At 42.2% G+C, this 24,191-nt stretch overlaps 1 protein-coding gene across 7 annotated transcripts in view; it reads left to right on the top strand.

The window, feature by feature from the left end:
* Positions 1 to 24,191, top strand: part of CDK14 (cyclin dependent kinase 14) — a 417,778-nt gene that overhangs the window by 355,804 nt on the left and 37,783 nt on the right. The window contains exon 15 of one of the 7 annotated variants that reach the window (XM_053260455.1): positions 10,922 to 11,021. The exons of the other annotated variants lie outside the window; for them this stretch is intronic. The gene's annotated coding sequence lies outside the window, so the exon portion shown is untranslated. Of the gene's footprint in view, positions 1 to 10,921; positions 11,022 to 24,191 lie in introns of those variants that run through there. 7 annotated transcript variants of the gene reach the window in all.

The following is a 24,191-nucleotide window of genomic DNA, read 5'->3' as shown; positions in this document are numbered from 1 at the left end:
CCAACTGTAGTCCCATTAATTTCAATGGTACTTTGACATGACTAACTTACTATGGATGTTAAAAAAAAAATTACATTTCATATCCCACCCTTCCTCCAAGGAGCCCAGAGCGGTGTACTACATACTTAAGTTTCTCCTCACAACAACCCTGTGAAGTAGGTTAGGCTGAGAGAGAATTTATATCTTTTTTGTACTGGGTCCTTATTTACATGGAAGCTTCCATCTTAATTTATCTATGCCGATGATACTGTGTACTAGCTTGAATAACTCTATACATCTGGATGTTATAACATATCTATCTTATACTTGTAATTGATATTGAAATATGTGACACATTCGCTGCTCAGGAGCCATAAGCTTGACAGCCCCTTAAACACCAGCAGAATTTCAGCTACCTTGTGGTTAAATTCACAGCATTAACTAGCTAGTTCGCCAAAACTCTCATAGTGAAATCAATGGAACTAACTTTAGGAGGATGGTGCCCCTTTTCAGTGTTCAGGTGATTGAATACTCATCACACTTTTCAGTGGTGAAAGGACTGGATCTTTGTGGCATTTGACCTCTCGAAACTTGCAAAGAAAGCATTGGTTTTGGCAGTGTAAAAGATCTGACAAAGATCAGATGGGCCGAACTTGGATGGAGAAGGGCCTGAATACATAATGCACAAACTGCTTTCGGGGTTCTAGGGCCTGAAGCCAGGCCTCAAACTTTTATTCTCCCAGATAAATCTGCTGACATGATTAGATCAGGGTTTTTTTGGGGGGGGGGGGGTTGGGGGGTGGTGTTTCTGTTCCGCATGCTGACAGAAGGCCTGTTTATTGAGCATGCGGGACAGGAAATTCTCAGTTTTTGCTTCCAGGCTGTGGAACTCGCTCTCAGCTGATCTACGTGGCTCCCTCTCTCCCAGCCTTTAAGATGGACTTGAAGGCTGCCAGGGCTGTTTTTAGGGCATGGCAAGCCGAGAGACCACCCCAGGCCCCGCTCTTTTAAGTCCCATTAGAATTAACTGGGAGGCCCCCCCCCCGCACTGGTTGGTTTGCCCTGGACCCTGCCTGGGTGACTCTTAAGGAGAGCCCTGAAGACTGCCCTTTTTATTCAGGCTTTCAGCCAATGAAATGCCCCTGCTCCCTTTGACATTTAGCTTTTTATTTTATTTTATGTTGTTCTTTTATTGAAATGGTGGTGGTTTTGTTGTTAACTATCCTGAGGTTTTAGGATGAAGGGCAGTATATAAATAATAAAATAAATATACAGTAATCCCTCGACCTACGAACTACTCGACTTACGTTGTTTTCGAGTTACGAGCGACAAAAAAGACCGGAAGTAGTTGCCGGTTTAGATTCAGCTTACTCGACCTACGAATTTTTAGATGCGGCTTCCTCGAATTACGAATGTTTTCAGACTTCCGTGGTGCGCTCCTCGACTTACGAAAATTTTGACCTCCGAACGTGCGTTCGGAATGGATTATTTACGTAAGTCGAGGGACCACTGTAAAAACAGTCATTAGCCGTGTAACACAACAGTCTGTACAAATTCTGAAAGTGTATTTGTGTTAGTCTGTAGCAGCTAAAATGCATGAGAACTTTTTCTAACCACTTTAATATGACATATTACACTAACAGATCCATTAAACGAATTGAGTGAAAGAAAAATAATGTAACATACATGCCCCACCCAAGTAGGATGCTAACATAGGGAGAAGTAGCTTGGAAACAATCAGATAATTCTTAAAAGCCTTGAGCAGGGGTTCTCAAATTTGGGTCCCCAGATATTGTTGGACTAGAACTTCAATTCCTGTCATCCCCAGCCACAATGGCCTTTGGTCATTGTGGCTGAGGATGATGGGAGTTGTGATCCAGCAGCATCTGGAGATCCATGTTTGAAAACCTCTGGCCTAGAGAGAGGGCTTTTCTTTAACCTACTGTACTATATTGCATATAGTTCAGTGGTAGAGCACATGCTTTGTATGAAGAAGGGTCAATCTGTGTTATCTCTAAGGATTTTGAGAAATAGGGCTGCCTGAAATCTTAGAGAGGATTGCCAGTCAGAAAAGATAATACTGGACTAGATGGTCTCACTCTGTATAAGGAAGCTCTATAAGTACATATATAGGGAAAGATTCTGTACATGGGAGGCTTGTTACAGATGAGGCTTTAGATTTAAGAGAATGTGTTTTACAGATTACACTATCACATAAGCCCTATTTATTTGCCATGCCAGCCATGCTCACCCTTACAGCCGCAAAAGCGGGGGGGGGAGTCCCACTCTGCACTGTTCCTTGCCCCCTCCAACCAGCCCGTTCACACTTACAGCCCAGTTTATTTGAAGGGGTAGGCACCATATGCATGATGGCTAGCGCTTCCGTGAGTTGCAACCGCGGGCGATCAAGGTTGCAACTCCCAGAAGTACCAGCCATCACACTTATGGCATCTCCCCTTCAGACAAACAGGGTTGTAACTGTGAACAGGCCAGCTGGAGGGGGTAAGTGACAACAGGGGGTGGGACCTCCTCCCCATTTTTGCATTGGTAAGCATGTGCACAGCTGGCACTCATAAAGTATAATAGTCACACAGTACTGATGTACGCTCGGCAGTCTTGAGCAAAATCTTCAGCAGGAATTCTGTTCCCTGTCTCCAAGCAAAATTGTCCTGCTGGCTGAAATTTTGGCTGATTGTACTTGCCCTTGCATTCCTTTTATAGTTTGCTTTATTTAAATATGCCAGATATTTTCATGCGTGCATTTGTCCTTCATATTTGCACTCAATGATGGGTACTGTAGTGTTAAGGCTGCATACATTCTTAGTACAGTGGTCCCTCTACTTACGAAATTAATCCGTTCCGAATGCACATTTGTAAGTCGAAAAATTCGTAAGTCGAAAAGCGGTTTCCCATAGGAATGCATTGGGAACGGATTAATGCGTTCCGGAGCCTAGAAAAAAGACCCAGACCCCCAGTAAGGCTTGCAAACTGCACAGGAACATTTCTTTTCAAGAATAAACAGGCAGTAAACAGGCAGGCAAGTCAAGGAAACCGCATGTAAAATTCGTAAGTCGAGGAAACCCCATCTAAAAATTTGTAAGTCGAGGAAACCCCATCTAAAAATTTGTAAGTCGAAAAAACCGCATCTAAAACCGGATCTAAAACTGCCGTTTGTAACTCGAAAAATACTTATGTCGAGTAGTTTGTAAGTCGAGGGACCACTGTAGTTGTAACATATGGCTATCTTATTCTAGATTGCACATCAGATTGTAGATGTCTGGCCTTATCCATCCTCAGCACAGTATCCCTGCAGTGGCTGTTGCTGGCGTCTATCATATGTTTCTTTTTTAGACTGTGAGCCCTTTGGGGACAGGGAGCCATTATCTATCTATCTGTCTATCTATCTGTCTATCTATCTATCTATCTATCTATCTATCTATCTATCTATCTATGTAAACTGCTTTGGGGACTTTTATTGCAAAGCAGTATATAAATATCCGTCATATTGGTATAATCTATTGAACATTGATGCCCACCCACACAACTGGTGTTCTCCCCAGGCTCCTTTCTGCCTCAGGGAAAGAACACCAAGTTTGAATTCTTGATGCTGCTGCACAATCTGAGCATTAACTCCCTCTTTGCAAATCACACACATATTTATTGACTTGCTGCTTATCACTGTCAACAGAAGGGGAGGCAGAATAGGAACAAAAAACAATTTTTCATCCTTCCTCCATCTTTAAGAAATGTGCAGTCAGGTTTACTGTCTTTGAATATATGGATATGAATAAAAACAAAACATTTTTAGTTGAAGGCCTAACCTAAATTATGTGGACGATCCTTTTCATGTATAATATTTAATTTAAGGGCCTTGGTTAATGCAGCTAGCTAGTTACTATCAGTATTGAGATGCTTATCAACAGTTCAACTCTCCCCCCCCCCACATTTAAGATACAAAAAGTAGAATTTTCCTTGCTCTGTATTCACTGTATTATTAATATCAGGATAGCAGCAAATTTCCACTAAATCTTTTTGGTGTGCAGTGCTCTGTCTGAGTATAAAAGGTTGTTAGAGCTGAAGTGGGTTGATAGAGTGACATTTGAATGCATGAAGGACAATGTCTTAATGACAATGACTGAAAAGGAGAGGCAAAAGAAATTCTAAACCATCCCATTTCTCCTATAGACCATTCCCTTTTTTTTAGGATTATTGTGTCACATGATCCTTTGGCTAGGCTTTGTCTGTGGCAGGGGGAGGAGGTGGAAATCGTGGAACCACTGAAGGGGAGAAACAGGTTCCCAGACAAAGCCTAGGGTTTTAGTTCTGACACATGGCCTGTAACCTATAGAGACAGAAAACCCAACAAGAGGCATTGTCTCGGAGGCATAATTTGCAGCATTTTAAAATTAAGAAATCACATTTACTTTTTGTGGACTTCTGAAGTAAAATTCGCTGTTACTTACAAGCCTTTTGAAACTACACGCCAGGATTGTTTTTGCAAACGAGAGCTTTTAAAAATTTACAACTGAAAATATTGATATGTAGTTTACAGTGACTGGAGCAGTACATGAAACAAAAGAAGACTAAACACCCTAAGGACTGACTCAGTACAGCTGTCTGAAGTCTCTGTGCAATAGCCCCTGAGGTTAATGGGGAATTAGACTAGCTGCGGGGAGAATCTTGCCTATTAGTGCAGAGATATTTAAGCACTAGTTCAATCAATTGCATGACTTTTGCTATACCAGTATGCAATAGGCTGTTGTTTCTATCCTCACATAAAATTAAAAATTAATGTTAAAGGACTACTGAGGATGGGGAGAGGCAGATGAGAGATTCAGAATCTCAAATTAAAACATCCTGTATCTTGGCACAATAGAAAAATACCAAATAAGAGAAACGGATAAATGGCTTCCTAGTTTACACTATCATGTGATACCAATGCAACTTGGTGTTAACGAAGTTTGGCCCTAATCTGAAATATATACATAGCTATTTTTAAAATGGCTATATCATGGATACTCATTATAACCATATACTATAGTTGCATAAAATATTATGACATAGTTATTGAAAAAGCAACTGGATTATATATTGATCTTTCTAGGTAAAGAATTGGACCAATATTACAGCCAAGTGATGCAGTCATACACTCAACACCTAACTGTATTTTCTTTTATGTACTAAAACCTCCATAATGTAAATCCTGTATCAAGTTACCTATTAAATATATAGTTTGTTTATGGATCAGTTTGTAGTATGCAATTCCAACTGCACTGAGTGTCTGTTTAAGAAAACAAAGCCTAAGCAAAACTAAAGATATGCTAAAGATTCGTGTTATGTTTTTACCACCAAAATATTGTCCACATGATGTACAATTTGTGTGTAGTTTAAGTATTCAGATGCAAAAACATATGAATATGTCTGTGTGGAGCCATTATTCTAGGCTAAAAATGGCGGTCTTCGCATATACCCACAGCCTCCTCGCCAATCCACATAATCATTTCTAGCTGCAAACATTCATTTTAACAAACTTGCTGCTCTTAATTAACTTGGTAAAAATGCCATTTGACAAAGCAGCCGTACAAGAATTGCATATTGATAAGGGCAGAGGAAAGAACTGTATTTTCAAATTTATACGATGAAATTTACTTATCTTGGTTTTAAAAAGCACAGCTCAGAGGTGTTGCTCTTGACATGATCTCAAGATGGAAAGAAATCAGTAATTACAGGGCTAGGCATTCGGTTCTGTCCTAATTTCCCCACCAGTTTTTCAATGTTTCAGCTGCCTCCGAGACTTAAAATATTCTCATTAGGTAGCTGCAGAGGCAGCCTGCTTGCCTACTCCCTCATTCTCTCGCTAGCTTTCCTTTCTTTCTTTTTTCCCCCTGCCTTGGGAGTGACTGTGAAGATCATTTGCTGGAATGATTGGCAGGTTAGAGGATTCAATGAGATGAGTTCCTCTTAGCGCAGGTCAAAAAGGCTAGTTAGCAGGAGCTGTCGAAAAATGCCAGCAGCATTCGAAATGGGAAATGTCATGACTTCGAGGCAGGGGGTGCCACCTGGAACAGAAAGCCCCCAGCTCATTAGCAAGTTACAGGATGCACGCTTAACTGGAGGGAGCAGAGGAGGAAAGATAATGCCCAATAGGGAAAATTATTGTGAAGTGGAATTGATTTCATGTATAATTTGTTTATCACTAGAGGGGACAAATGCTGCCCATCTGACATGTGCGGAGGAGTGTGGACTGTGAATGAAGCAACTTAGCATAATCTCTAGGTTGAGCTCTGGATTTAAAGAATGCAAACTTCTTTCTTCCTAACTGTGGAAATGATCAGGTCATGTTGTATTAATTAAACCTGACATACTCTCAAATGGTTTATCTCTGCAATTGTAGCGATTCAGCAGAAGCCTGTATATATGGGTTGCATTCATTATAAAGCAGGGAGGGGGAGGGGTTTCTGGATGTGATTTTTTTTCCCCTTCACCCTGTTTAGCTTCTGCTGGAGAAAAAAAAAAATCTGTCTCCGTCACAGGCTGAATTATAAACGGCTCTTGTTTATTTTCAATGAATAGGCAGAATGCATAAAATCAGAACATCATTTCTAGTTTATAGTACACTGTCTGTCCTCAAAGACTTTGTTTTTTCAAAATATTTTCCTCCAAAATAATTTTTCACAGTAAAAATTATCGATTCAGGGATTCGAAAAGGCAATTAAATCTAACACCCCTGACTGTCCTGGAATACAAGCGTTTTATAAGCCACTCTTACCCATACACAAGCACTGTGTTCTCTAATGTATTTTATAGTTCTGTGAAATCAAGAAGGGATTTTTCATCCTGATGGGGTTTAGTTGAGCTCTAGAAATAATGCTGCACAACATCCATTCCCTCACTGGCACATAAGATAGTCTGTCAGGAAGAATTCCTTGTGGGTAACTTTTAAACTGTTATGTTGGACATTGGGAAAATTTGGGCTTCAAATTTTACCCCCACTTCAGGCAGTACAGTAGGATCATTGTTTTGCATGAGATTACTATTTGAGATTAGCTTATTATAACCTCCAAGAAATACGAACAGGGCACTTTCCTACTAGTGCCTACTAAAAATAGCACACATGGTGTATCAGCAAAGAGTAACACATCCACCATTTTCAAATGTTGTGCAGTGTATTTCTGTGAGTGCACTATGCAGATTAGTTTGAGCCTTCCAGGTTAACAGTATGCTAGAACTGCGGCTTTCCAAGCTGTACAAGATACCCAGCCCTCCTCCTCTTCACATTGTTCTTTAAAGTTCATTTTATGGAGGATATGAGCTTGAATAGTCTGGTTTTCCAGTATGTTAATTAGAATTGGATTTAACATTATAATATTTAATGAAGGTTGAAAATGGAATTGTACAATGAGAATCACTGAGTCAAAGAAAAACATACTAGCCAGTAGGAAACACCAAAGCTTCAATGACTAGGTGTTTTTTGAGCTGAATTGTGAGAAATAGAGACCCATTAGAATTCTCAAAAGCGTATAACACAGGTAGAGAAAGGATCAGTACAATCCATCACAGTTGGCAGTACAGATTCATCCATGGTTTTACCCACTTCATAGTGCTGTTTTATACTGAAGCAATTGTTAATTACTTCTTTCCCATTTTAAAGTTGTCATTTTTCAGGGACTCCTTATTTTCATTTGTTCATATAAATTCATATATGGAACTTCTGGATCAGTCAAAATGGAACTTTCACCAGCTACAATTACATTTTAAAGGCTAAAATGGCTAAAAACTGATACTAAAGGCTAAAAACTGATACTTTTAGCTTCCATCCTGGGAAGTTCATTTTTTCAAAGAGCTAAATGTCTGTATGGCTATATATCCCTCTTCTGTCTAGAAGTACAACTAACTTATTTCCTGCCCTGAACTGCCTCTACGTGAGCATACAACCTCAGATGTTTTGTTGTTGTTTGTTTGTTTCTTGCAGCAGGCAACATTCAGGTGCAGGAACTTGGATTCTAATGTTTGGCCCAATAACTAAATCATCCTGATTAGCCTCTACTGAAAACAACATTTTAGTTGATATAAATACAGCGGACAGATTCCTGTTGCCTTGCCTCTATCCACCCGCCCCCCACCAGCCCCTTGGACCTGTGTGTTCTGGCTCTCCCATGAGTTCCAGTAATCCTGTCTGACTTGATCTCTTGCCTTCCTATGTCAGTATTCCTTATATATCTCCTTTTTTCTATTCCACTTTCAAATAGATTTACCATATTACAAGTAGTTGGTTGAATTCTGAAAATGTCAACCATGGTTAGTTATAATAGTCATAATGGTATTTTAGGCTTAATGGGACCTCTGTTCAATCCGGTATGGGTTGATGTGAGAACTTGAGATTACATCAATCCTCAGATATAAAGAGTTATTAAGTACTTACTTCACTCTACATGTGTAGTAAGTGCATGTGTGAAGCTGGTGGATTGCTGGTAAAGGTAAGGATTCCAGGATTGCTGGTAACGATAAGATGACGCTGAGGAGCACCAGTTTACATTGGCATCCTGCAGCTAATCATCTGCAGAATTTGTTCTTTTGAGCATCCTGATAGAGATGTGCACGAACCAGTCCGGAGGCCATTGTAGAGGCCTCCAAACCGGTTCGAATGTGGTGCTGTTCAGAGGTTTGGGGCCGAGGTGGTGGTTCTTTAAGGGCGGGCGGTGCACTTACCCCTCCCAGTGCTCCTTTTAAAAAATATACTTCTTGAGGCGGCAGCATATCTCCCTGCCACCTCTGCCCCCATTTTCAGGCGGAAGTACCATGCACGCATGCGCACATCACAAAGATGTTTTTATTTAAATACTCAATAAAACATGTGTACTCTCTCACACATTCTATGTATAATAACATGAAAAATATTAATTAGAACTTTGAAATTGCTGAACTTGCCTAATATTGCATTGGCATCCGTTCATTGTTATTAATGGAGTCAATGAAATGTTGGACATTTGGACTAGCACTGTGTGTTTACAGCAGTGTGAGTTCCAGATTACTACTGCCTTGTTGCTTGCGCAGGGTAAGGGGTGATTTTCACCTATCTTTCCTTCCCTCTCAAGCCCACTGTGTGAATGTCCGGGACATATTTTGGAAACACACAGTGGGCTTCAGAGGGATTGGTGAAAATTGGCCCTTCCCCTACTGAAGTGACAACACAATAGTAGTTCGGATCTTGCGTGTGTGCAATGCTAGTCTGGATGTCACCAATGAAATGTTAGAAACTGGAAATTTTCAAGGGAAAGTTACACATGAGAAAACTTTTCCACCCCACATCTCTGCCTGCAGGAGGTGAGGAAACTGAAAGAACAAAGAGACTGATATGTGATATGCTCTGTGTGCCATGGGGTTGGGGGGCATTGGCTCGCCATACCTTATCAGCTCTTGGTGAGATTTGGGCCAGGCCTGATAGAGACAGATTTTTTAAAAAAAAATCTATAGAAACTCATTTTTATAGATTTTGTATTTTGGTATCTATCTATATATTTAATTCTCCTGGGTGTGCCTTTGGAACGTGCGTCCCCGCAGCCCAGCTGATTGGCTGGGCTGCGGGGGCGCCTGATTGGTCCTGGCGCATCCAGGAGAATTGCCTGGCTGGGCGGCTGCAGAGGCAAGGTGGCGGGCCAGGCCGCGCCGCAGGCCAGGCAGCGGCGGGCCAGGCGGTGGCACTCTCGGGCCCGGCCGCGCCGGCGGCAGCGCTACTAGGGTCGCAGATGCTATGCGCCCGGTCAGCTAGTAGAAATGATTGTCTTAAGCTATAGAATTTCAACAAAGGGCTGTACATGGAACAAAAGAAAATCAGAGGTGGCATATCAGAGAAACCTTGAAAATATTTTAGTATATCTTTTTCTTTGCTGCCACAGTAGTAAAGGTGCCATCATTTCTGAAAAATAGGGGCACTATGTTGGCATGGAGGAAACACTGCATTTAGTCTGGTTAACATTTTGTACCATAATGTCTAATGCTGTGACTATAGTCTTGCAAATTATTATTGGTACACAGGTCTTGAACTCGGCTATATGAGAACATGCCTAAGTTTGTCGAGTATTGTAGGATTAATTTCCAAGCACTGTTTTGTACTTGTTAAGGAAGAAATCTCTGATCCAAGAATCTAAACAGCAGCTCTTCAGCAGCCCAGGGATGTGAAGACTTCAGTCTAGGCTGCTCTCATATTCATTCATATGCCAGATGTAGGACTAGTACAGGCTCCAGTACACCTGGCTAGTTTTCCAAGAGCTAGAGGCACCATAGAAGGAGTACCATAATAGACCAAATCATAGGTGAAGTTGCTGCCTGCATATTTGCTAATCCAAACTAGAAGTCCAAATAATTGCATTTGTTGTTTCAGGGAGAAATGTTTTTAACTTCTCCATTTGATCCTCCTGTATCACTGAAGAATATTTTCTGTATTATGTACAGTGTTGCTATAGATTTCTTCTGCATTCCCCACAGCCATATATTTTAAAAAAATACTTTAGTTATATGTTCGTGGGGAATCCAAATTAAAGCTGTGGGATTGTTCTCACCTGCACAGTAAAAACAACAACAATTTGTTCGCTAAGAGTTGATTTGTTCAAAGTGAAGATTTCCTTGTGGGCAAGAAAAGCAGTATTTACAATGACCTGAACTAGCTGAACTTTTACTTAATTTAGGAGAGCAGTAAAAGCAGATGGATGAGAACAAACATATCATGTTGGGGTACCTAAAAGTGTACGGTAACTCATAGACAAATTATTCCCCAATTATGCAAATTACTGTGTCTGTCCTAGTAATAATCCTAGCTTTATGCTGTACATTTTCTCTGTTTTATACTACAAATATAAGGGTCATATACAACAGACTCTGCTGTTTTGGGCAGTACTTTTTTCAAGTTCCATCCCTCTACCTTCATTCTGTCTTTTCTCTAAAGGTTACCAAGGAGGAGGCCAATAATAAGAAATAAAAGGAAAGGAGTTGAAAAAGAAGAAAAAAGGCTACTGTGGAAAAAAATAAATAAAAGAAAACCAGAATGAATGCTTCACTTGTTGGCTTTTAGCACAATTACCACACCTTAGAAAATATGCAGGGAATAGTTAATTATGACTAAATGAGCTCCTTTTAAAGTCCATGGCAGGCCCCAGGATCCAACTGTCAGTACTGTGAAACATATTGAATTGGAAGGCTGGTCTCCCTGTCAGCCAGTAGGATGGTCTGCCTGAATAAAACAGACAGTGAAAAGATATCTGGTTTAGAGTAGCCTCAGACAAGGGAAACACGTACAGCATTTGCATACTTTTCCTGCAAAGGGGTTTAATCCGAAGAAAGAAGGAGATTTCTGTATTGTCAGCCAAGGCTTTGTTCAGGATGAAGAGTAGAAGGAAATCTGATGAAGGGGTCTTTCTGAAGCTTTACTCCCAGCCTTGAGGTTGTCCTAGCAAAGTTATATATTTGCAGATTGTTTACATACTATTGTCTGCTTTAAGGTCTCCTATATTCAAAAGACTCAAAGTATTCCCTTCTGCTTGCACAAAAACAGGGGCTTTGTGTGGTAAAAATGACTTGCACTCCAAAGCTGAAACAAGTTCCTTTTTATTATGTATGCAAAACACTCTCATTCTCATCAGTCAAACTGAAACACAAAATATTTGCAATACTGGAAAAGGGAAACAAACCATATTCTATGTGTTATAGAATTGGTGTAGTTCCTGCTTTGTAAGTTGTGGTCTTTTGGATAACAATTATATATGGTATACTAACTGAAAAATTGTTGAGTGCTTGTTGGAAAAAATGCATGTGAGACCGATAATTTAAAGATGTTAATTAGCTGCAGCTAGGGTGCCAGCCTTAAAAAAATTAAGCTGCAAAGACAGTGCTGAGTCGGAGTGTGCACAGATTGATTTTTATTTTTATTTTTGCGGTTCAGTCCAAATTCGGACCAAACCACAGGTCCACAAACTGGTTTGGTTGAACCAACCAGATGTTGGTTCTTCTGTCCTTCTGACTGAACCAGCTTGAAGCAGTTCTCGAGGGGCTATGCTTGTAAAAGGGAATTGGTGAGGATTCCCCCTTTACAAGCAAAGGGGAATCCTTGCTTGAAAAGGCTTGTAAATGGCAGTCGGCGGGGCAGCAAGAGGGCACCTTTAAAAGTAGTTCTGTGACCACCTCCGCTGTTCAAAGCCCCCCGGCACAAACCCTGTATGTGGCACTCCGCCAACCCCCAGCAGCTCACCTGCATGGTGGTGGAGCAGTTCCGGAACTGGCCTGGCCTCAGTAAATGCATGGAGGCCAGGTCAGTTCTGGAACCATGCTGCTGCTGCTGCACCCATGGGCCTGCTGGGGAGTGACACACTCAGTCTGTGCCAGAGGGCTTCAAGGAGTGTCTGCCGCCACCGCCAGAACGGTAAGCACTTTACATCTACTTTTAAAGGTGCTCTCTCACCACTTCCATCGCCGGCCACTCTTTTGAAGCCTTTTCAAACCAAGATTAATCTTTGCTTGTAAAGGGGAATCTTTACAGGATTTGCCTTCATAAAGATAGCCCCTCGAACCGCTGAACTGGTCCACTGCGAACCAGTCTGAATTCAGTTAAATTTCAGACTAGACTGCCTTTCCTGAAGGTCAGTCCAGTTCATAATCAAACTGTTGAACCGGCCCGATTTGTGGCGGACCATTTCATGGCCGAACCATTCATGCACACCCTTAGTGCTGAGTTGCTCACTGTGTACATTAAATAAAGCTATAAGCAGTCAGGTTCATTTTGAAATATTCTTGTTGCCAGACTGAACAAATAGCCCGTAGAGTCTTACAAGTAGTTTCAATCTTTCCTTCATGTTTCCCACAACAGGTTTGCTCATTTTAATTTTTAAATGCTAGAAAATAAATATATTCCTATATTCTTGGAGTGGCTATGGATCTGGGGTGTGATCCCTTGAATCCTTTAGAATTGGTTCTGTGCCTGCTCTGAAGCCTGTCGGTGTGGAGTACCACAGCTCCTCTTGCCTCTTGTGCCACGCTCCACATGGTTATTTAAGGCAGGGGGAAGCGCCAGCACTTCAGTTTCTTTGCAGCTGCCGTAGTGATCAGTTCCTTGGTCACTGTGGCTCCTTGTTCTGGTTCCTTGATCTGAGTGAGTTCTATAAGAAAAGAAATTATTTTATCTGCTATTCTGACCCTTGAACTGTGTTTTTGACTACATATTTTGTGTAACGGACTATTTGAGGTGAAAGATCAGACAGATATTTTGGTTTTGAAAATGGAACAGCAGTGGATGACCCTAAGCGTTTAGAAAAAATAACGGGGAAAGACTTTTATACGCTGCTCTAAATGCAAAGCTAATTTACCCTCACAAGATGGCCATGACTTATGTTTACCGTGTCTGGGGGAAGCGCACAACACTTCCAATTGTAAGGTTTGCCAGTTGTTTTCAAAACAAACGTGATGCAACCAAGAGCGTTTGAGGGCTGCACTTTACAATGATGTATTAAGTTTCCCTGGCCTATCTAAAGAGGGAATTAATCCATCTCCTAAGAAGGATGGCTCGAGGGCTGAGGCTTTGACCCAGTCTAAACCCTCATCACCTACATTTAAATCTCCAAACTCTCCGAAATGGCATGGAGACAAAATGGCAGACACATCAGACCATGCCAACATCGACGTTGAAAGTAACTGCATCCCCAACTTGGACACAGGAAGAAGTTTTTGTGTCGATATCAAGACTGACTGAGTCAACATCGAGACAAACACTGAAACAAACAACTTGGGTGGCAGCTTCAACTCTCCTAGTGTCGAGGAAGTTTGTACATTGGAGACAAATGCTGCACAATCCCTACTATCGACATTGGATTCCAACACTACCAACCTGTCAACTTTTAGGGGTTTCCCACAATCTGAAGACAGAGAGATGCATTCTCTATCTCCAGAGATGGCCTATTCGACAGTGGCATGTACAAATCAACAAGTGCCCTATGCTTTAACAGCAGCACAGTTGTCCACTTCGTCATCTTGGCACATGTGTGGATTCTCTCATGGCATTTCACCTACTGACCAAGTGAGTGTCCTTGGCCGGACTTCTCTGGGAGTGGCTTATAACTATAATGAAGATAGGTCATGGAGGTCTGCAGGATTCAATAGAAACAATCCTCTGACCAGAGCTTATTCTCAGTCTCTTCCAGTATGCACGCTGGCTGGAGAGGATGCTCCTACTCTGGTACCAAGCAAGGTTGTGATGACAGTAGCTACAGCCACACAATCTCTAATAGAATCTCTTTCCCCACCAAAATCTGTACTGAATGCAAAACAGACTCAAACCAAGGAGAAAGAAATTTTATCTACAGCTATCCAAACAGAGCCTTGAGAACCTACGATTCCTAGACCTCCAATACCTCCTGCTAGGGAGCATCAGCCGCATTCCTTGCCAGCATCTTCATATGATAGTCACCATGGTTCATCAGACTTTGAGTCTGACACATTAAGTTGAGTCTACCAACCCTGACCCATCACCTGATGTGGCAACGCCTTCGCATGTATCTCCCATTTTGGAAATGAAGGCTTATCATGTCCAACTTAAAGAGATGGCTGCGGCACTGGGTCTTGATATAAAATCACAGTTGTCCATAATTGATGACCCGGTATACAATTTTATGGCAAAGTACTTGTCTGCACAACCGTTCGCCTTGCCTCTTTTGCAGATAGTTTCCAAAGCAGCCCAATGCACTTGGGAAGTCCCACATACTTCCACTGCAACCGCTAAAAGACCTATATAAAGTGCAGGAGCAGGATAACACTTACCTGCTGAAACATCCTGTACCAAACTCTCTTATAATAGACTGTGCTACTTCTTCTAGGTCGGGCATCACACAACTCCTGCAGATAAAGAGGGAAGAAAATTAGGTGTACTAGGCAGAAAAATATATTTGACAGCATGCTTATCAGTAAAAATAGCTAACTATTCAGCCTGCATGGCTAAGTACAATTATTGCCTATGGGACACCTTAGGGCATTATTTGGATTCCCTCTCACCAGAAGAGTTCAAGGCTCACTTCGAGAAAAGATTACAAAAGTCTGCAGACTTGAGGCATCAGCAATTGAGTACTGCAAAACACCTAGCAGTATCAGAGTCCAGAGGAATGAGTGCTTCTATTACTTTGAAACGCCATGCTTGGCTAAATTCAGCAGCTTTACAAACAGACATGAAGGACAAAATAGAAGGTCTCCCATTTGATGGAAAAGGTCTTTTTTTCACTGCAAAGACTTTTACTTCAGCTGCTGCTTCTTCTGCTTATACTTCCAGATCCAAGCCTTAAATAAATCCATCCACACTCCAGCTTCAGACAGCAGGACCACAGGGATTTTTGGAAGACCTACCAACCTTATTCTAAGAGACACTATCCACAAAAACCAAAAACTACCAAGGCCAATGTAATAAACAGGGGGAGGCCCAAAAGCAGCACCTTCAAGACCAACAACAGCCCATCACACCTCCTGTCAACAGTGGACACATTGCTAACATCAGCCTTGCCCAACATAGGAGAGCTGAGTACGGCTGCCTGCAACATCTATCAGGCACAAACACCACCTTCAGCCATCAACAACATCAGATTGGCAAGCCATTCCTTAGCATGGCACCACATAACATCAGTCTGATGGGTATTGAAGATTGTCTCCTCAGGCTATGCTATAGAATTCAAGGCCCAGCCTACTTTCAGAGGGCTACATTGCATGAAAGCAACTCCTGCCCTGCAACAGGAGGTACAGGAGCTGTTAAGCAAAAATGTGATTGTCTCAGTGCGATGGGCACAGAGGCGGGAAGGGTTCTACTCCTGCTACTTTCAAATCCCAAAAAGGGATGGTGGAATTCAGCCAATAATGGACCTGAGACATCTGAACAAGTTCTTCCATGTGAAGAAGTATTGGATGACGACGTTGCAAGACATCCTGCCACTTCTACATCAGGAGTGGTGGCTTGCAATGTTAGACCTGCGGGATGCTTATTTTCACATAGGGATCAGGCCTTCATACCAAAAGTATCTAAGATTCACGATGGGAACCTCGGTTTACCAATATCAGGTGCTGTTGTTAGGCCTCTACACTGCCCTTCATGTTTTCACAAAGTGCATGGCCATGGTGGTGGCTCACCTCCAGACCAAGGGGCTGGTGATTTACCCATAGCTAGATGACTGGCTCCTGGCATCAAAAGAAAGAAAAGGGTTACCTTCTCCAGGACCTAGGGATAGAGGTCAACTGGAAGAAATCTCATCTAAACCCTGTAACATTGATCTCTTGCATAGGGGCTGTTCTGGATATCCAGATGGGAAGAGCCTACTTACCACAAGAGAGATTCAATGCCATTGCAGAACATGTATATCAGTTCCAGTCTGAACCAGTGTAGCGTGCAAGACAGATTCAATGCCTACTAGGCAGTGTTCCTCCTGCAAGACGACGGTTCGGCATTCATGCCTGAAAATGAGAAAATTGCAGTTGTGGTTCATATACACCTTCCATCTGAACATAGACAACCCCAACAAACAGTTGGTTGTTTTGCAGCAAATCCTCTGGTCATTGAGTTGGTGGACTCGTGCAGAGAATCTACTGCAAGTAGTTGCGTTTCAACCTCAGTCTCCATCAGTTTGGGTGGTGACAGATGCCTTACTGATGGGCGGGGTGGGCAGGCATTGCAATGGCAGCATGGCCCAGGGTCAGTGGAGTTGCTGGCAAAGAGAATTCCACATAAATTTCCTGGAACTCTTAGCAATTTTCCAGGCCATGAAGGCTTTTCTACTAATGCTCAGAGACAAAACTGTACAGTTGCAGTTGGACAACACAACAGTGCTTGCCTGCCTAAACAGACAAGGGGGTCTGTCCAGGTCTCTGCACATTGCGCGTACAAATTTGGTACAGGTGCATCAGAAACAGCATAACCCCTTTGGCCATTCACATAGAGGGGACAGAAAATGTCCTAGCAGACAATCTGAGTCACTCATTCACCAGAGAAGAACAGCACGAGTGGGAATCGGACAAGTACTTGCTTCCGATATTCAGAGCTTGGGGGTTCTGCAAAATAGACTTGTTTGCGACATCACTAAATGCCAAGTGCAGAAGGTACTGCTCAAGGGCAGTCCACGACCCACACTAATTAGGGGATGCGTTCCAGATGGACTGGTCTCATCACCCATTGTACATGTATCCTCCTCTACCTCTTGTAGGGAGAGTAGTGGCTCATATTCTCACCTGCCAAGTAAAATGCATCCTGATCACTCCATGGTGGCCTCGACAACCATGGTTTCCGCATCTAATCGAACTGTCAGGACACACATACAGAAGGCTTCTTCAGCGCCAAGATCTTCTGTCAAGAAAACGGTTAGGTACTGCACCCAGAGGTGCAAGAGATTCACTTGCTATGCTGCCTCAAACAGCTTTCGCCCTCTAAAAGCTAGTGTCCATCAGATCCTGCTGTACTTAACTATGCTAAAGACCTCCCTGCTTTCTAATGTCTCCATAAAGGTTCACTTAGCAGCAATCTCAGCTAGGCACCCGGGATGGGATGGAAAGACAGTATTTTCCCACTCCAGCTGCAAGAGTTTTCTGAAGGGTCTCACCAGTCTATATACTCCAGTGAGACAGGCACTGGAACAGTGGAGTATATCCTTGGTCCTTTTGGCTCTGACAGATAGTTTGAACGCCCTTTGGCTACAGCTAGCCTAAAGCTGGTTTCTCTAAAGACTGCCTTCTTGGTGGCAATTACAACTCCTTGCAGGGTGAGTGAACTTATAGCCCTAAGGATGGATGTACCTTATGCACACTTATACCCAGATAAGATAATACTACATCCTGACATTGCTTTCCTACCAAAGGTTGTGGCAGACTTCCACATAAACCAAGACATCGTGCTTCCTACCTTTTTCAGTTCTCTGAGCATAGCTCTCGAAAAGGCTCTGCATTCCCTAGATGTTTGAAGGGCTCTTCTACCTATCAAGAACAAAGACAATCACAAAGACAAAAAAGTTGTTTATATTCTACAAAGGATAGTCTATGGGCCAGGCCTTGTCAAGGCAGAGGCTACCCCACTGGCTAGTAGAGCTATCCTATTGACTTATAAGTTACAAAAAGTTCAACCTCCTAAATCCATCAAGGCACATTCAACTAGAGCTTACAGTGCCTCAGCAGCTCATTTATCTGTCATATCACTTCGGGACATTTGTAGGGCTACAACCTGGTCCACAGACCAGCCCTTCATAAAGCACTATGCCATTGACTTACATTCTGCAGCAGAGGCGGATTTTGGGAGAGGTGTTCTCAAAAGGGTGTTGCAATGACACTACTGCTCCATCCTCTTAAAGGAGCTAAATAAACACCCATTCTAATAGATTCAATGGACCATGCCCCAGATAAACAGGTTGCTCATCTGTAACTGATGACCTGTTAGTGATCTGTTGACATCCATTAGACACTCTCAAACCTCCCCTTTGCTGTAGTGCTCAAGTCTATAACATAGAACTCACCTATTGCTCCAAAGATGTTGGACTTCTTCAGCAGTCTCCAAGAAACTGAAGTGCTGGCTCTTCCTCCCACCTTAAATAGACACGTGGTCACATGGGGCATGGCGCAAGCACAGAGAGGAGCTGTGGTACTCCACACCGACAGGCTTCAGTGCAAACACAGAACCCATTCTAATGAATGTCAACTGATCACTACCAGATCATCAGTTACAGGTGAGCAAACTGTTTTTCTGTTGCAACAAAAACAGAGTTTTGTGGCATTTTAAAGACTAACAGATTTGAGTCAAAAGCTTTCATGAACTCAAGCCCACTACATCAGATGTATGAAGTGTTATCCTCAGTTGGGGAATAATAGGGCACAGAGAAACACTGTAAGGAGTGGGGTCAAAAGGCCATGCAATAAAAGTAGTATGTGTATGCCAAGGTACCTGTAAATGTACAGTATATCTCTTGCATTTCATGGCCTTTGGCCTCACAGTTAGCATTTTCCCTCCTCTGTATCCTTGTCTAACTCCTCCAACTGAGGAGAGAACATCTCATGCATCCAGTGAGTGGGCTCTAGTCCATAAAGGCTTCTGTGTCAATACATCTGTAGTGCCAAGACTCCTTGTTTGTTCTTACTTTGGATCAGTGCTCCATATAGAAGCCTGTTAAGTAACTGCTGCTGTATCAACTTATATGTGAAGATTTCTCCTCTTTTGAATCAGGAAGCTATTGTGGATTCAGCTGGGAAAAGGCTGATCCATTGCACCAATATTTTTCATTCATAAGCCTGCAAACTAATGGCAGCTCCCGTCAACCCTAAAAGTGGCTCCCTAATTGTTTATTAGGCCTATGTGACACTTCAGCCAAAGCCGAACACTTCATTCAGTCCACTGGCACTGTTCCCACTTGGCAGTAGTACTCTTTTTCCTGTGCTGGGAGGCTCCTTTAAGAGAAATGGGGCCTTCTCAAGCCCCAGCACCATTTTGGAAGGCACAGGCGAGTACTGGGAAGGACTGCCCTTCCCAGCACTCTGTGCATGCCTTCTAAGATGGAACTGGGGCTCAACATCTTGAGGGGTGTGAGGAGAAACATTAAAACCCTCAGACAGCAGAGTATGCTCTGGAGGTAAAAACATTCAGCCCAAGAGATTATCTGGAGACATGAGATTGAGTTGAAGAAACAAAGACTTATTAAGAAACTAAACATCACATATTAAGAGAGAGCCATTGAACAACATACACAAACAGGCACTCTCCTTCAACAGCAAGTGAACAGTTCTGACTCTAACTGATCAAGAAAGACCCATTAACATTCCATCATGCCTCTAGTGATCAGAAGAGGTCACTGGGGTTCGAAGACCAATGCTTTAGCAAGGCTACAACATCTCTACTGGGGTTCTAAGAGCAATGCTTTACTGTTACTGGACAGTTACTGGGGAGAGTTACTAAGAATTACTGGGGTTCTAAGAGCAATGTTTTAGCAAGGCTACAACACCTGAGGCTATTTAGTTTAGAAAAAAGATGACTGTGGGGAGACATCATAGAGGTCTATAAAATCATGCATGGTGTAGAAAAAGTAGATAGAGAAAAGTTCTTCTCCCTCTCACATAACACTATAACAAGGAGTCATCCCATGAAATTGACTGCTAGGAAATTTAGGACCAGCAAACAGAAGTATTTTTTTCACACAACACATAATCAACTTGTGGAATTCTCTGCTGCGAGATGTGGTGACAGCCAACAACCTGGATGGCTTTAAGAGGGGTCTGGATAACTTCATGGAGGAGAGGTCTATCAACGACTACTAGTCGGAGGGCTATAGGCCATCTCCAGCCTCAAAGGCAGGATGCCTCTGAGGACCAGTTGCAGGGGAGTAACAGCAGGAGAGAGGGCATGCCCTCAACTCCTGCCTGTGGCTTCCAGTGGCATCTGGTGGGCCACTGTATGAGATAGGATGCTGGACTAGATGGGCCTTGGGCATGATCCAGAAGAGCTGTTCTTATGTTTATAATTCTCATTTCTAATACAATAGAGCTTTGCTTCTCTTAAAGGGGCCTCCTGGCACTGGGAAAAATGCACTACACAGAGGTCAGCGCAGTGGGAAATGGTTCTCACATTGAAGGCTTTTTTCCCGAAGTGTTCCCTGCTTGAAAAATAGTGAAAGTTAATTGTATGATAACCTGCTAACTTAGCAAAGAGGCACCTTTTAACGTGGTGATTCTCTTTATTTAGCAGGGGGAGAGTAACTGGCCCTATCCACCCCCAGAACAGTACCTCCAGTGACTGTTGCTGGTGTCTATCTTGTTTTTCTTTTTAGATTGTGAGCCCTTTGGGGACAGGGATACATCTTATGTATTTATTATTTCTCTGTGTAAACCACCCTGAGCCATTTTTGGAAGGGCGATATAGAAGACGAATGAATGAATGAATGATGTGGACAATAGTGGGAATTACTAGACATGTATGGCGTGGATAATAGTGGGAAGACAAAGGTGATAAATTTGGTATCACATATTTGAATTTTCAAAATGGCTTATACAAAACTGTTCATTAATTGTCCCCTTGTAAAGAGGATATCCTTTTGTATCTGGTTTACAGCTAGGTTGTAAAAAGTAGGTATAAGTGGCTAGTTCTCATTGTTGTGGAGGCAGAACAGTGGTGTGTCTAGAGTAGATCTGTTTTAATGACATGGGGAAGCATGTGGAATAGTAGCATGACAAAATGCACAAATTTTTAATGAATTTATTGTTAAATAAAGTTAAATGTGACAAACTATAACATTCAAGATTGGAAAATACAAAGTTATGCTCTTCGGGAAGAAAGTATTTCAATTATATTCATTCTAATGACTTGTGAATCAGCAATTAATACTTCATACTTTGAGTGTCTTTCTTAATAAATAATGTCCCAAAAACAGAGGCAATTAAATAATGAATTTTTAAACTTTACAGTAACTAACTGTATATTGACCTACAAGTTTGGATCCATGAGTGGAAGGCAACTTCCAGTCCCAAAGAAGAAAGTAGCTTATTTCCTTCCCCTGCTCCATGCATTCCATAAATACAGTAGAGGATTGGGGATTGCCCAGAACAACTTTCTGGGGCAGAGGAAGCTGTAGAAAGGAGTGAAGGTTGATGACTTCACCCCGCTAAGCAGAAATGTATTTTGCTGATGAGGAACAATCTAGAGATCTATTCAAAATCATTGATTTTGATTAGATTTATGCACGGATTACTGCCAAATACTTCTCTATCTGAAATTTTGCCTTCCAACAATGCTGGAATCAGTTCTGGACCCATGAACCAGAATTCAGAGAGTGTGTGTGTGTGTGTGTGTGTGTGTGTGTGTTAGATTTCCCAGTGATGATATACTGAAATATTCTGTAATTTTGCAATGGTGGCTAGTGTGGGCTGTTACTATTAGTAGAGGAATGTACTGGTGCATTCTTTATTAACTTTAACAATTTCATGTTAATTACCTTTAAAATTAAATTACCTTTAAAAGAGCAGAATTTAAATATTTATAATAGTAGTAAAAGCTCACCAAATCCTGCAAGGATTTGTAAGAGGAATAAATAGTTGTGCATTATCATACAGTGACAATACACTTCTATTGGTACTATCTTGTAAGATTACTTTTCATATTGGTGAAGTTTTAATATTGCCAGGTTTTAGCCTTTGATTTGCTTGGGTGAAATATTTTTTGGTGGCATTGTGGATTCTGGATCTCTTGACCCTGTGAAATTATTCAGACCATCATTGATGCTTCTGTGATTCGTTCATGCAAGCTCCATTATCTAGTCTTGGGAGTCACAGGCAGATGGGGATTGGCAGACAGATGGGGATTGGTTTCTGCACTGCTAAAAGTGGCTAGGATTGGGTACTTGCTTTCTCCTTCAAAGCAGCATACATTTTTTTCATTTTTCCTAAATAGCAGAACACACATACACTTTTCATTTTTCAGTGGTTGTACCCCATTTATGGAATAGCCTCTCCAGTGAGGTTCACCTGGCTTCATCTCTTTGTTCTTTTAGATGCCAGATGAAGACCTTTTTGGTCACTCAGACCTTTTTAAAAATTAGAATTTTGATCTGATTTTAATTGATTTTAACGTCTTTTAAATTGTTCTGTATTGTATTTTGTATTTTCTCTCTCCCCCCTCTTTTTTTGTCTGTTATGATTTAATTTGTTGTGGGGTGGCTAACAAATAAAGATGATGATGATGATGATTTATTTATTAAATATGTAGGCAGGGAAGAAGAATAAAGTAGTGTTTTTGGTTAATCCATTCCTTGATCCAGGCCAGCTTTTGAACAGGGCTTTAGTTACTTATTATTCCAGTCCTGGAGTAGAGGCGGGGCTAACAGACAGCAAGAACATGGAGAGCAGCATGGAACCAGTGAGGGCCGGTTCGATGGCGGGGGGGTGGTGTTTGGCGGCACCCCTCCCCCACGCTGTATTTCCCCGCCAGCACACAAGTATGTAAGAGCTCATCAGGGCATCAGCATACCTCCCTGCCACCCTGTTCTGCCGTTTACTGGATGTCACCGGAAGTAGCAATAGTGGCTGCACGTACCGCTCATGTGCACCTGATGTGCGCATGCAACGCACGCAGCCGCCATTGCTACTTTTGGTGACATCCAGTACACGGCAGCACAGGACGGCATGGAGGTAAGCTGCCGCCTCGACGGGCTCTTACATAATCATGCAGGGGAAATGCGGCGGGGTGGTGGTGGCTAAATACACTCACCCCCACCCTTAAATCCATCCCCACCCCCGGCAAACTTTGAACCAGCCCCATGTTTGAACCTGCTTGGAGGCCCGTAAAAGGGCCACCGAACAGGTTTGTGTACATCTTTGCTGCCTTGTCCTTGCACACCACAACTCTTTCCTCTGGATTCTACTAATAGGTTTGTCCTTTCAAATCATTGTTATGAAGAAGCATTATGAAGGCAGACTGAGGACCTCAGTTGTCTTTGAATACAATACAACACAACAAATGTTTGAAAAATGTCAATTTTTCAATGAAACCAATAAATCTTATGCAGTGCCTGATATGTTTTCATTTAAAAAAAAAAAATCTGTGCCAAGATAACACAGGTTCTTCAATAGAAAATGCTAAATCTTTAGTCTGTTCCAGACTGCTTTTTCTTATTTTCATTCCCTGCTTGTCTGTTTCCCAGACTATGGGGAACACCTATATCAGGCAGCAGCGATATAGGAAGATGCTGAAAAGCATCGTCTTATATTGCACGGGAGATGGCAATGCTAAACCCCTCCTGTATTCTACTAAAGAAAACCACATGACTCTGCGGTCACCAGGAGTCAACACCGACTCGACGGCACAGCTTTACCTTTAGTGATGGAGAGGGATAAAGTCCTATGCAGTGCACTGAAGCCCCACCCCAATCATTAGTAATCTGCTTAGCACCTCTTTTCAATTCCTCCTTAATATGGCTTCTGAGATTTCATCACCAATGTACTTTTAAACCTACCTTTGCAGCCTTACAAGCTAGAAACTAACTATTTTTAATGAAGACTGAGGTACTTAGGATACTGAATTCCATATCCAGTATTGCTTTCACCCATGGTGCCTGGGAAAGGGAGTTGTTACTCTGCATTAACACTTCCCTTTGGCAACAGGCAAAGTCAAATTGCTGGGATGCCAAGAGGAGGGGCTGCTCAGCATCCCAGAGCAGTGCTGACTGGCCAGCATATAACAG

Source organism: Hemicordylus capensis, chromosome 6, assembly GCF_027244095.1.
Source record: "Hemicordylus capensis ecotype Gifberg chromosome 6, rHemCap1.1.pri, whole genome shotgun sequence".
Lineage (NCBI taxonomy): Eukaryota > Metazoa > Chordata > Lepidosauria > Squamata > Cordylidae > Hemicordylus > Hemicordylus capensis.
This window is presented reverse-complemented; position numbering and strand designations above follow the sequence as displayed.